General features: G+C 49.1%; 1 protein-coding gene across 1 annotated transcript in view; it reads left to right on the top strand.

Annotated features, from left to right (window-relative positions):
- Positions 1-9281: 9281 nt before the first annotated feature.
- TP53I11 (tumor protein p53 inducible protein 11) overlaps positions 9282-14131 on the top strand; it is a 48019-nt gene continuing 43169 nt past the window's right edge. The window contains exon 1 of the mRNA XM_069968086.1: positions 9282-9427. The gene's annotated coding sequence lies outside the window, so the exon portion shown is untranslated. The remainder of the gene's footprint in view (positions 9428-14131) is intronic.

Here is a 14131-nt window from a genome sequence, read left to right as displayed (position 1 = left end):
TGTTATGGGGGCACTCTGGATGTGGTATAGAGGCACTATGTTATGGGGGCACTCTGGATGTGGTATAGAGGCACTATGTTATGGGGGCACTCTGGATGTGGTATAGAGGCACTATGTTATGGGGGCACTCTGGATGTGGTATAGAGGCACTATGTTATGGGGGCACTCTGGATGTGGTATAGAGGCACTATGTTATGGGGGCACTCTGGATGTGGTATAGAGGCACTATGTTATGGGGGCACTCTGGATGTGGTATAGAGGCACTATGTTATAGTAACCTAATGACAGTTCTTCTATGTTGCTGTCTCTGTTGTTGGGGATAGGTATCTGTTATATAGTATAGGGCCATGATTGATGTAATGGGAGCTTTTGACTGTTATAGGATTCTTGTATGTTAGCACTGTAGCTTTCTCTACACTGGATGTATGGCTGGCTTTGCTATCAGGGCACTGTTATAAGGGCTCTGTGGCTGGCCCTGCTATAGAGATGCTGTGGCTGTTCTGTTAGGGTGACTATTAGGATGAGGTTGGCATTACTATGGGGGCTCTGTAGCTGGACTGTTATGGGGCTGTGTGGCTTGCAGTATTATGGAGGCTTTGAGGCTGCACTACTATGGGGAGTTGGAGGCTGGCACTGCTATGGAGCCTCTGAGGCTGGCACTGTTATAGGGGCTGTGCAGCTGGCAGTATTATGGAGGATCTGGGGCTGACACTGTTATGCGGGTTCTGAGGCTGGACTGTAATGAGGGGTCTGATGTTTGTACTCTGTGGCTTGACTGCTATGGGGCATCTGAAGCTGGCACTGTTATAGGGGGTCTGAGGCTGGCACTACTATTGGAGCTATGGTGTGTGTTTGTGTGTGTGTGTGTAGACATTGGGGTGATACATCAGGGCAGTCGTGAACAGATGGCCGAGTTATCTTCTTCTTATTATTATAATATAGGCACAGTATAGCGGCATTATTGTGTACAGTATGGCAGTATTATTCATGCACAGTATGACCAGGGGCATAACTACCACTGTAGCAGCCATAGCAACTGATATGGGGCCCACCACATCAGGGGGCCCATACCTGCAATACACTGAGCCCCCAGAGCTGTCATCATACTACCAAGGGAGATGCCTACCATGGGGGACACTAGGGGAGATGCCTACCATGGGGGACACTAGGGGAGATCTCTACCATGGAGGACACTAGGGGGATGACTACCATGGGGGACACTAGGGGAGATGCCTACCATGGGGGACACTAGGGGAGATGCCTACCATGGGGGACACTAGGGGAGATGCCTACCATGGGGGACACTAGGGGGATGACTACTATGGGGGACACTAGGGGAGATCTCTACCATGGAGGACACTAGGGGAGATGCCTACCATGGGGGACACTAGGGGAGATCTCTACCATGGGGGACACTAGGGGAGATCTCTACCAGGCCCGGATTGGTAATCTGGCAAAGCGGGCAAATGCCCGCTGGGCTGCCAGTATTACCAATCCGGGGGCCGCCGCTCCTTGCCCCCATGTGCACCGGCCCTCAGCAGTGGCTGCAAGAATAGCGCAGCCGGCCGCTGCGCTATTCATTCAGCCTGTGCAGAGGGCCGGCGCCCTGGCCCTTTAACTGTGAGCGTTCAAGATGAACGCTCACAGCTTGTAGCGGCTGCGCTCCATTGGCCCCCGGCACTGCTAGTAAGGAGCGGGCTGGGCCGGAGAGCAGGGGGGCTGGTCTTCAGCCCCCTCCGGCATCTAGAAGGTGTCAGGGCCGGCCCGGGGCCGCAGACGTGCCGCGCGCAGGCACGTCTGCAGGCACCTCTGCCAGGTCCCCAGCGGCTGACGTCACTTCCCTGACGCGCCGCTGAGGACCTGGGAGCAGAAACAGGAGAGGAGCTGCCTCCGCTCTGCACAGGGGGGAAGAGCTGTGGACCGAACATCCGGGAAGAAGAAGCTGCTGGGGAGCGAGGTGAAAGGTGAAAATGTGTGTTTTTTTTTTACCTCTTTCACTAGTGGCCATGGGGGGGGGGGGGGGGGGGGGGGGTATTCTATATGGGAAGATGGGGGGCGGGGGTATTCTATATGGGTGGGATGCAAGGAGAAGGGGGTATTCTATATGAGGGGATGCAGGGGGGGGTATTCTATATGGGTGGGATGCAGGGGGGGTATTCTATATGAGTGGGATGCAGGGGGGGGTATTCTATATGAGGGGATGCAAGGAGGGGGTATTCTATATGGGTGGGATGCAGGGGGGGTATTCTATATGAGGGGGGGATGCAAGGAGGGGTATTCTATAGGGGAGATGCAAGGAGGGGGTATTCTATAGGGGGGGATGCAAGGAGGGGGTATTCTATAGGGGGGGATGCAAGGAGGGGTATTCTATAGGGGGGATGCAAGGAGGGGGTATTCTATATGAGGGGATGCAAGGAGGGGGTATTCTATATGGGTGGGATGCAGGGGGGGTATTCTATATGGGGGGATGCAAGGAGGGGGTATTCTATAGGGGAGGTGCAAGGAGGGGGTATTCTATAGGGGGGATGCAAGGAGGGGGTATTCTATAGGGGGATGCAAGGAGGGGGTATTCTATAGGGGAGGTGCAAGGAGGGGGTATTCTATAGGGGGGGGATGCAAGGAGGATGTATTCTATAGGGGGGATGCAAGGAGGATGTATTCTATAGGGGGGATGCAAGGAGGGGGTATTCTATATGGGGGGATGCAGGTGGGGTATTCTATATGGGGGGATGCAAGGAGGGGGTATTCTATATGGGTGGGATGCAGGGGGGGTATTCTATATGGGGGGATGCAAGGAGGGGGTATTCTATATGGGGGATGCAAGGAGGGGGTATTCTATATGGGGGGATGCAGGTGGGGTATTCTATATGGGGGATGCAGGGGGGGTATTCTATATGGAGGGATGTAGGGGGGATATTCTATAGGGGGGATGCAAGGAGGGGGTATTCTATAGGGGGGATGCAAGGAGGGGTATTCTATAGGGGGGATGCAAGGAGGGGGTATTCTATAGGGGGGATGCAAGGAGGGGGTATTCTATATGGGGGATGCAAGGAGGGGGTATTCTATATGGGGGGATGCAGGTGGGGTATTCTATATGGGGGATGCAGGGGGGGTATTCTATATGGAGGGATGTAGGGGGGATATTCTATAGGGGGGATGCAAGGAGGGGGTATTCTATAGGGGGGATGCAAGGAGGGGGTATTCTATAGGGGGGATGCAAGGAGGGGGTATTCTATAGGGGGGGGATGCAAGGAGGGGTATTCTATAGGGGGGATGCAAGGAGAGGGTATTCTATAGGGGGGATGCAAGGAGGGGGTATTCTATAGGGGGGGATGCAAGGAGGGGTATTCTATAGGGGGGATGCAAGGAGAGGGTATTCTATAGGGGAGATGCAAGGAGGGGGTATTCTATAGGGGGGGATGCAAGGAGGGGTATTCTATAGGGGGGATGCAAGGAGGGGGTATTCTATAGGGGGGATGCAAGGAGAGGGTATTCTATAGGGGAGATGCAAGGAGGGGGTATTCTATAGGGGGGATGCAAGGAGAGGGTATTCTATAGGGGAGATGCAAGGAGGGGGTATTCTATAGGGGGGGATGCAAGGAGGGGTATTCTATAGGGGAGATGCAAGGAGGGGGTATTCTATAGGGGGGATGCAAGGAGGGGGTATTCTATAGGGGAGGTGCAAGGAGGGGTATTCTATATGGGGGGATGCACAGGGGGCTATTCTATATGGGGGATGCAAGGAGGGGCTATTCTATATGGAAGGATGTGCAGTGGAGGGGGGGGGCTATTCTATATGGGGGGATGTATGATGAGGATGTTGCTGGAGCATGAAGCCTAAAATGTCTGTCTGGCAGATCCCGTGGAGAGGAGTCCTGGCCAGAGAAGCCTTCATGATGGCCGGAGCCAGATGGAGAAGAAAAGGAAAAGTGGACGTCTCTTCATGCAGAGAAGACGCCTACTGTGAGTCCGGAATGTAATTGTAATCATCACTTTTAAGGTCTGCAGGACCATTATACAGCTGGGATCTACTTCTGTATCAGGGGTGTCACACTCCGGCCCTCCAGGTGTTACAAAACTACAATTCCCGTCATGCTTTAGCTGACCAGGCATGATGGGATTTGTAGTTCTGTAACAGCTGGAGTGTGACACCTGTGTTCTATGGTCACTGTTCTGGGTGAATATTGGTCTTTATATAGTGGCTGTTATTTGGTGCCAGTATAGTGGTATTATCCAGTCACTGTATGCTGAGGGTAGTGGGCATGGTGTGATGGTATAGTGGTATTATCCAGTCACTGTATGGTAAGGGTAGTGGGCATGGTGTGATGGTATAGTGGTATTATCCAGTCACTGTATGGTGGGAGTAGTGGGCATGGTGTGATGGTATTACTCGTATTATTGGTAATATTAGTGTTGTATATAGTGGATTGTATTCAGTCACAGTGTAACTGTATTATTCATTATGTGGTGATAATGGCCGTGCTCATGGTGGGGTGATATTATTTGTTACTTATATACTGGTAGTATTGGCAATATTTGTGGGTTTGCTTAGTAACAGTATGGCAGTAATGTGTACAGTATGGTGATAATATTTGCTTACTGGTGTTATTAACTATGACAGTATTATCATGCACAGAAAATTCTAGATAGATAGATAGACAGACAGGAGATAAATAGATAGATAGAAGATAGATATCCATTAGGAAATATCTATCTAGCAGCTTATTTTGTAGCTTTGATTACACACGAGATCATAACCAGACACATTTCAATAATTAAAACCTTACTGCTTATACCGCCATTATATGGAGTGCAGACATAGTCAGGATAAAAGGGATTTAAAAAATATAGTAACTTTTGTCCAAAAACAGCACCATCCCTGGTTTCAGGTTATGTAAAGGTATTACAACTTCACTCCATTCACTTCAATGGAATTGAGCTGCAATACCTCACACAAACTGAAGAAGAGTGTGGCACTGTTTCTGGAAGAAAGTGGCTATATTTTTCTCCTTTAAAGGGAATCTGTGAGGTCCATACCTGGTCTAGGGCTGTAGATCTCAGCAGACAGGAGTGACAGGACCTTTAGTCCAGTGTAAACTTTTATAATTGTCCTTTTCATTACCAACTAAAGTTTTACAACGGCAGCCGCAGCAGCAGCACTAACCTATACGTCCATCAGTCAGAGCAGGAAGGGGCGGGGGCAGAGGGTGCTGCTGTGACTGAGCTCCGCCTCTCTGACACTTCAGCTGGTAATTAAAAGAATGATTATAATAGTTTACAATGGACTAAAGGTCCAGTCCCTGACCTGTACGCTGGGATCTACAGCTGTGCACCTGGTATAGACCTCACAGGTTCCCTTTAAGGGCACGTTCATACCTAATCCATTGCGGTTTTGATGCTTCTGATTTAATCAGTTAAAATAAATGCATATATATGCCGCATCAAATCCACAGCAGATTATGTTATAGCATTATTTTTAGGTGCTGGTGCTGGGTTCACATGTTTAAGGGAGTAGTGGGGACATGGCTAAATGAAGCAGAATTTGCTATAGCGCGTATTTTACACGGATATCCATGATATGGTATGTGGGCTGCTGGGGTCTGATTGCCAGGGCTGATTTTAAGTCCCAGTCCGGCCCTGATCTCTACCATGGGGGACACTAGGGGAGATCTCTACCATGGAGGACACTAGGGGGATGACTACCATGGGGGACACTAGGGGAGATGCCTACCATGGGGGACACTAGGGGAGATGCCTACCATGGGGGACACTAGGGGAGATGTCTACCATGGGGGACACTAGGGGAGATCTCTACCATGGGGGACACTAGGGGAGATCTCTACCATGGGGGACACTAGGGGAGATGCCTACCATGGGGGACACTAGGGGAGATGCCTACCATGGGGGACACTAGGGGAGATGCCTACCATGGAGGACACTAGGGGAGATGCCTACCATGGAGGACACTAGGGGAGATGCCTACCATGGAGGACACTTGGGGAGATGCCTACCATGGAGGACACTAGGGGAGATGCCTACCATGGGGGACACTAGGGGAGATGCCTACCATGGAGGACACTAGGGGAGATGCCTACCATGGGGGACACTAGGGGAGATGCCTACCATGGGGGACACTAGGGGAGATGCCTACCATGGGGGACACTATACCAGGGGAGATGCCTAACATATGCTGTCTACTGGGCGGAGGGCTAACAAACAGGGGGATTCCCTACTGTGGGCCCAATGAAAAGTTTGCTATGAGGGCCAGCCCTTTCTAGTTATGCCCCTAAGTATGACAGTATTTTTTATGCACAGTATGGCAACATTTTGTATACATAGTATATCTGTATTATTTATACATAATATAGCAATATTATTCATGCACAGTATAGCAGCATTATTTATGCACAGTGCGGTAGTTATATTTATACAAAGTATGGCAGCATTATTTATGCACAGTATTACAGTATTATTCATGCACAGTATGGCAGCATTGTTTATACACAGTATGGCAGAATTATTTATATATAGTATGACATTATTATTTATACATAGTATGGCAGTATTGTTTATGCACGGTATGACAGTATTATTTATGCACAGTATGGCAGCAATATTTATACATAGTGTCTCAGTATAATTTATGCACAGTATGACAGTATTATTTATACATAGTATGGCAGTATCTTTTATGCACGGTATGACACTATTATTTATTTCCTTCATACACTGGCTGACCCTGGGCATTATCAATCATCTCTCTCCTGGCAGGAATACAATGATATATAACAGCAATAAACTGGTAATGTTACCAGTCTGGCAGGTACCCAGTTTTGCGGTGCCATGGAGGGCTGCTGGGCGCAGGACTGTTCTCTGTCAGGACCCGACTCCTTAGTGACTGTTCCCGAACTCTCCTAAAGGAATGCCGCGGATTTAAAAGAAAAATTAAAATAACCTAATGAAAATTCAGACTAAATGAAGAACCTCCCTCGCCTCTCATCGAAGATTCCCAGATGAATATTTAAGTCCTTGAGTCATCCTCTTCTGTCAAGTTGATAAAAATTTGATTCAGCAATCTGGGACAGCTGGATTATAACAAATACGGAAGACATTGTAACTCCCATAGGCGCAGTCACTCAGCTTTCCCAGATTCCTGAATGGCAAATCTACCTGGTGATGTTGTGAGTGCGGAGCTCCAGATTTACTGCACAGGGGTGAGGGAAAGCTGGGTGGCAATCACTGTAATGGCTGGTATACACCTTCACCCAGCTTTCCCAGGAACAGAATGTCTGAATAGAATCTTTCACATGAGGCCTCACATCTAGCAGTCCTGCTCCGGATATTATATAACATACATGCTCCCTGTATACCCAACCCTTGGGATATGTGGATTTTCTCAACAACGTCTGAACAAAGCCGCCTAATGCACTGAGAGAAGCCACACGGAGAGAAGGCTGGCGCTGCCCGCGGGCACTCCTCGTGTCAGGGCCTAATGCACTTCCCCATGTCTAAGTACATGAGCGGGAAGAGGCTGTTACATTGTTTCTTATTGCTTGGAAGAAAGTATACATTAAGGAATGATCAGTGAAGCTAGTTACCTAAAGAGCGGTCACCCAGCTTTTCCAGACTCCTGATTGGCTATCGGGTCTCTCAATGCTACCCAATGCTACTAACATGTTACAGCACCACGCTACAGCGCAGAAGGTATCCACCACACATAACCCCAGGATAACCAGTGAAAGAGTAGTAGATACTTGGAACAAACTTCCAGCAGATCTGGTTGGTAAATGTATAGTAAGTGAATGTAAATCTGTTATAAATATAAATCTGTAATAATAATAATAATAATAATAATAATATAAGGGCAGGTGGTCTAGAGTGAAGATGGAAACAGAACCAACATGGTGCAGCGGCATCGCCAACCCCAGCGTCCCACAGCCCCCCGAGGGCGCAAGCTCCACCGAGCAGCCAGACCCCTGAACAAACATGAAAATCTTTACATAACAGTCTGCATGAATACACATAACCCAGAGGGCAGAGTATGCCGCCCAGTGCACCCCCTGCACCCGCACCAGCTGTCGCTGAGACCAGGGACTTGGTAGAAGCACCACCTCTGCACTCCCTATAGCTATGGCCCTGACCCTGTGATGTCATATAAGGGATTTGCCATTCAGTGTTCTAGAAAAGCTGGGTGACTATCCTTATAAGATATGTGATAGTATAGCGGTGGTTACAATGATCTGCCATTCAGTGTTCCAGAAAAGCTGGGTGACTATCCTTATAAGATATGTGATAGTATAGCTGTGGTTACAATGATCTGCCATTCAGTGTTCCAGAAAAGCTGGGTGACTATCCTTATAAGATATGTGATAGTATAGCTGTGGTTACAATGATCTGCTATTCAGTGTTCCAGAAAAGCTGGGTGACTATCCCTATGTAAGTTATTATGACATATTGGTGGTCATCCTTATCTTCCATTCAGTGTTCTAGAAAAGCTGAGTGACTATCCTTATAAGATGTGTGATAGTATAGCTGTGGTTACAATGATCTGCCATTCAGTGTTCCAGAAAAGATGGGTGAATATCCCTATAAAAGGTTTATGGCATATTGCTGGCCACCCTTATCTTCCATTTAGTGTTCTAGAAAAGCTGGGTGACTACCAAGGTGTCGTGGTACAGTGGTGGTCAACCAGATCTGCTATTCAGTGTTCTAGAAAAGCTGGGTGACTATCCTTATAAGATGTGTGATGGTATAGCAGTGGTTACAATGATCTGCCATTCAGTGTTCTAGAAAAGCTGAGTCACTATCCCTATGTTTTTATGGTATATTGGGGGTCACTTTTCTAAATACAAATATAACTAGAACTAGAATCTTTCCTAGACCCCTGAATGGCAGCTCTTCTAGTTATTCCTGTACATTACAGTGATGTTTGGGAGTACATAAGAAAGCTGGGTGAGATCCTCCATGGAGCTCCATTGGTGTCACCCATCTTTCCTAGACCCCTGAATGGCAGCTCTCTAGTTATACCTGTACATTACAGTGATGTTTGGGAGTACACAGGAAAGCTGGGTGACATCCTCCATGGAGCTCTGTTGGTGTCACCCAGCTTTCCCAGAGACAAGCAGTGATAAGCAGCGATGAGGTGAGGAGAGGAGGCCCCTCAGCCGCCGCACCGTGCCCGGGTTATGTCACCGGCTCCGAGGTGGGGGGAGGGGGCTGCTGCGCTCTGGGCGGTATATTACGGTAAGGAGTGCGCAGCGGCAGTGATTACGGTGCGGAGCTCCAGCATGTTGTGACTCGGAGCTGCGGCTGCAGGAGACACCGGGGAGTCTCGGTGTGAGCGGCAGATGTGCTCCCGGGATAGTGCGGAGCTGTGACCGGGGAGAGGAGCCGAGGAGCCCGGGCGGGACGAGGAGCTGCGTGTGGGGTAGGAGCACTGCATCTACTACTCCTGTGTGACTGCGGCTCAGGGGTTACCTGCTGCCGCGTGCGACCCCCGAGTACTGCCCCCCCCCTATATAGTGTATGGAGTACTGCCCCCCCCCCCCTATATGGAGTACTGCCCCCCCCCCCCTATATAGTGTATGGAGTACTGCCCCCCCCTATATAGTGTATGGAGTACTGCCCCCCCCCCTATATAGTGTATGGAGTACTGCCCCCCCCCTATATAGTGTATGGAGTACTGCCCCCCCCCCCTATATAGTGTATGGAGTACTGCCCCCCCCCTATATAGTGTATGGGGTACTGCCCCCCCCCCTATATAGTGTATGGAGTGCCCCCCCCCCCTATATAGTGTATGGAGTGCCCCCCTCCCTATATAGTATATGGAGTACTGCCCCCCCCCCTATATAGTATATGGAGTACTGCCCCCCCCCCCTACATAGTGTATGGAGTAGTGCCCCCCCCCCCTATATAGTGTATGGAGTAGTGCCCCCCCCTATATAGTGTATGGAGTGCTGCCCCCCCCTATATATAGTGTATGGAGTGCTGCCCCCCCCCCCCCCCCCTATATAGTGTATGGAGTACTCCCCCTGCCCCCCCCCCCTATATATAGTGTATGGAGTGCTGCCCCCCCCCTATATATAGTGTATGGAGTACTGCCCCCCCCCTATATATAGTGTATGGAGTACTGCCCCCCCCCCCTATATATAGTGTATGGAGTACTGCCCCCCCCCCTATATATAGTGTATGGAGTACTGCCCCCCCCTATATATAGTGTATGGAGTACTGCCCCCCCTATATAGTGTATGGAGTACTGCCCCCCCCCCTATATATAGTATATGGAGTACTGCCCCCCCCCCCCTATATATAGTTTATGGAGTACTGCCCCCCCCCTATATATAGTATATGGAGTACTGCCCCCCCCTATATATAGTGTATGGAGTACTGCCCCCCCCCTATATATAGTATATGGAGTACTGCCCCCCCCCCCCTATATATAGTGTATGGAGTACTGCCCCCCCCCCCTATATATAGTGTATGGAGTACTGCCCCCCCCCCTATATATAGTATATGGAGTACTGCCCCCCCCCCCTATATATAGTATATGGAGTACTGCCCCCCCCCCCCTATATATAGTATATGGAGTACTGCCCCCCCCCCCCTATATATAGTGTATGGAGTACTGCCCCCCCCCCCTATATATAGTGTATGGAGTACTGCCCCCCCCTATATAGTGTATGGAGTACTGCCCCCCCCCCCTATATATAGTATATGGAGTACTGCCCCCCCCCTATATAGTATATGGAGCACTGCCCCCCCTATATAGTGTATGGGGTACTGCCCCCCCCCCTATATTGTGTATGGAGTACTGCCCCCCCCCCCCCCCTATATAGTGTATGGAGCCGAGTGCTGTCCCCCACTAGTGTATGTAGCTGAGTGCTGCCGCCCCCCCCTTGAGTGCTACCCCCTATATAGTTTATGTATCCAAGTGCTGCCACCCCGTAATCTGTCCTCCAATAGTGTATGTAGCAGAGTACTTTCCTCCTGACTACTGTACCCCACTATTCTATGAAGCCAAGTATTTATTGCCCCCCACTAATGTATGTAGCCCAGTACTGCCCCCCTGAGTGCACCTCCGTGTGCTGACCCCCACTAGTGTATGTATCTGAGTACTGCACCCCTGAATGTTTTCTGAAGTGTTGTACCCCACTATATGTTGGTGTGTGTTGTGCACCCCACTTCTAGTGTATGTGTCAGGATGCGGCACCCTCTCTCCTCCGGTATGTTGCTGGGTGCTGCACCCCCTCTGTTTCTTCCTCACCATTTCCAGCCTATATCAGGCTCATATATTTGGGGTGTTGTACCCCTCTATGTTTGGGGTGCTGTACCCCTCTATAGTTGCTGTATACCTATTCCTGTATATTGCTCCATTGTTTGTCCTGCTCTGTGTGTGTGTGTATATATATATAATATGTATATGTATATGTCTGCTGCCTGCGCTCTCTCACTGTGGAGGTGCCGGACCTTCTCTCTTATCCTTAGCTCTTTACCCCTTCTCTCTTATCCTTAGCTCTTTACCCCTTCTCTCTTATCCTTGGCTCTTTACCCCTTCTCTCTTATCCTTAGCTCTTTACCCCCTTCTCTCTTATCCTTAGCTCTTTACCCCCTTCTCTCTTATCCTTGGCTCTTTACCCCTTCTCTCTCTTATCCTTGGCTCTTTACCCCTTCTCTCTCTTATCCTTGGCTCTTTACCCCTTCTCTCTCTTATCCTTGGCTCTTTACCCCTTCTCTCTCTTATCCTTGGCTCTTTACCCCTTCTCTCTCTTATCCTTGGCTCTTTACCCCTTCTCTCTCTTATCCTTGGCTCTTTACCCCTTCTCTCTCTTATCCTTGGCTCTTTACCCCTTCTCTCTCTTATCCTTGGCTCTTTACCCCTTCTCTCTCTTATCCTTGGCTCTTTACCCCTTCTCTCTCTTATCCTTGGCTCTTTACCCCTTCTCTCTCTTATCCTTGGCTCTTTACCCCTTCTCTCTCTTATCCTTGGCTCTTTACCCCTTCTCTCTCTTATCCTTGGCTCTTTACCCCCTTCTCTCTCTTATCCTTGGCTCTTTACCCCCTTCTCTCTCTTATCCTTGGCTCTTTACCCCCTTCTCTCTCTTATCCTTGGCTCTTTACCCCCTTCTCTCTCTTATCCTTGGCTCTTTACCCCCTTCTCTCTCTTATCCTTGGCTCTTTACCCCCTTCTCTCTGCTCTGGTTACTGATCTCCCACCTCTCTCTATGTCTGGGTCCTATATCCCACATAGCTCTTTACTGTATCTCTTATACTTGAACAGCTGGATGTTATGATAGTACTGAGCCCCTAACATTGACTCTAAGCACCCCCATAGTGCAGCCGACTAGGTCTGACCATGGCAGGCTGATAGCACTGTAACCTGCACACATGAGGGTACACCCCTCTTCTTGGTTGCTGTGCCCATCGCCCACATAAGTGTATGCAGGGGTGCTGCCCCCCACAGCATGGTGCACCCCCCTTCATTGGACTGCGCCCTCCCACCTCTTGTTTTTCCATCTCCCTGTCTGAGACGGATGTTGGTGCGCTCGGTAATGCCCCCTATGGAATCTGATTATAATGGAAACCAATCTGGGCTAATCGTGGATGTTTACAGGGTGAATGCATCATGCTGTCACAGAGAGACAGCGTATCCGGCATCAGACCATCGAGCATGGCGGTAAGGATGTCAGGAGATGTAGCAGAGCTGGATGTGTTACTCTGCTTGTGCGTCCTCACAGCTGTAAAGAATGAGGTGTTGGCTATGGTTGGTACAAAGTGGGCTCTGCTACATCTATACTGGGATGTGGTTACCCCGGATGTAACATCTGCCCTGCCGGTTTGTCACCAGCAATTACATCTATAGACGGTGACGGTTCCCAACCTCTAACCTCGTCTCCTCAGGATCCTCAGTGTGGGAACGGCTTCCCCTCCAGATTCTCAGTGCGGATCAGACCCGGTACCCCGGGGTGTGAGCAAATAGTCGTCTTTTCATGAAGTTGGGGTGATGTTCTCCCATGTACCCCGGTGTCCCCCGAGGGTCCTGTGCTGGTCTGAGTTATTGCAGGTGTTTATTATGTGGTAAAATATTTACTGTGGTTGTTTACCAAACATCCTGCATGTATGTAAATATTTACACTGTTGGATTCTATGGGGGGGGGGGGGGGTACAACAACTCCACTGCCGTCACCCAGCTTTCCCAGATCCCTGCATGCATAGGTAGTGCTATACGTAGCGGGATGTATAGGTGCATATTATCTCAGGAGCCAGGGAAAGCTGGGTGATAACTGGCAGAGCCATCTTCATATGGGGCATCACCCAGCTGCTTTAGATTTCTGCAGCAACAGGTAGTAATAGATCTAATATGGGATGTGTTGTTGTGTTGGTCTGGAGCTTAGGAAAGCTAGGTGACACAGTCCGACAGTTTGTATAGATTCAAATTTGCAATTCTCAGGAGCAGGATGACAATAGTACGGCCTTTTCTACTCAGAGAGGTCATCACCCAGCTTCTCTAGATTCCAGAATGACAAACCTCCTTATACTTAAACTTGGCCTGTATTGTTGCATATCTGCCATTCTGGGGTCTTAAATGAATGGAATATACAGCAATTAATCATTTAAAGGGGTACTCCAGCAATTCTCTCCCCCCCCTTTTAAAAAAAACACTGGTTTCAGAAAGTTCTCCACTCTTCCAGTACTTATCAGCTGCTGTATGTCCTGCAGGAAGTGGTGTATTCTTTCCAGAATGACAGTGCTCTCTGCTGCCACCTCTGTCCATGTCAGGAACTGTCCAGAGCAGTAGCAAATCCCCATAGAGAACCTCTCCTGCTCTGGACAGTTCCTGACATGGACAGAGGTGGCAGCAGAGAGCACTGTGTCAGACTGGAAAGAATACACTACTTCCTGCAGGACATACAACAGCTGATAAGTACTGGAACACAATATTTTTAAATAGAAATAAATTAGAAGTAAATTACAAATCTATATAACAGTAGGAGGAAAGTGGCCATGTTTTTGTAGTGCTGGATAACCTCTTTAAGGGTTTCTAAGGATTTATAGCTGTGTTTTGTTTTTTTTCCCATTGTAATAGGGATGTCTCTGTGTTTGGGGTTAAGGACTCCTCGTCCCTTTGTCCTCG

Source organism: Dendropsophus ebraccatus, chromosome 4 (genome assembly GCF_027789765.1).
Source record: "Dendropsophus ebraccatus isolate aDenEbr1 chromosome 4, aDenEbr1.pat, whole genome shotgun sequence".
Taxonomy (NCBI): Eukaryota; Metazoa; Chordata; class Amphibia; order Anura; family Hylidae; genus Dendropsophus; species Dendropsophus ebraccatus.
Note: the sequence above shows the minus strand (reverse complement) of the source record. Positions and strands in the feature narration are given on the sequence as shown.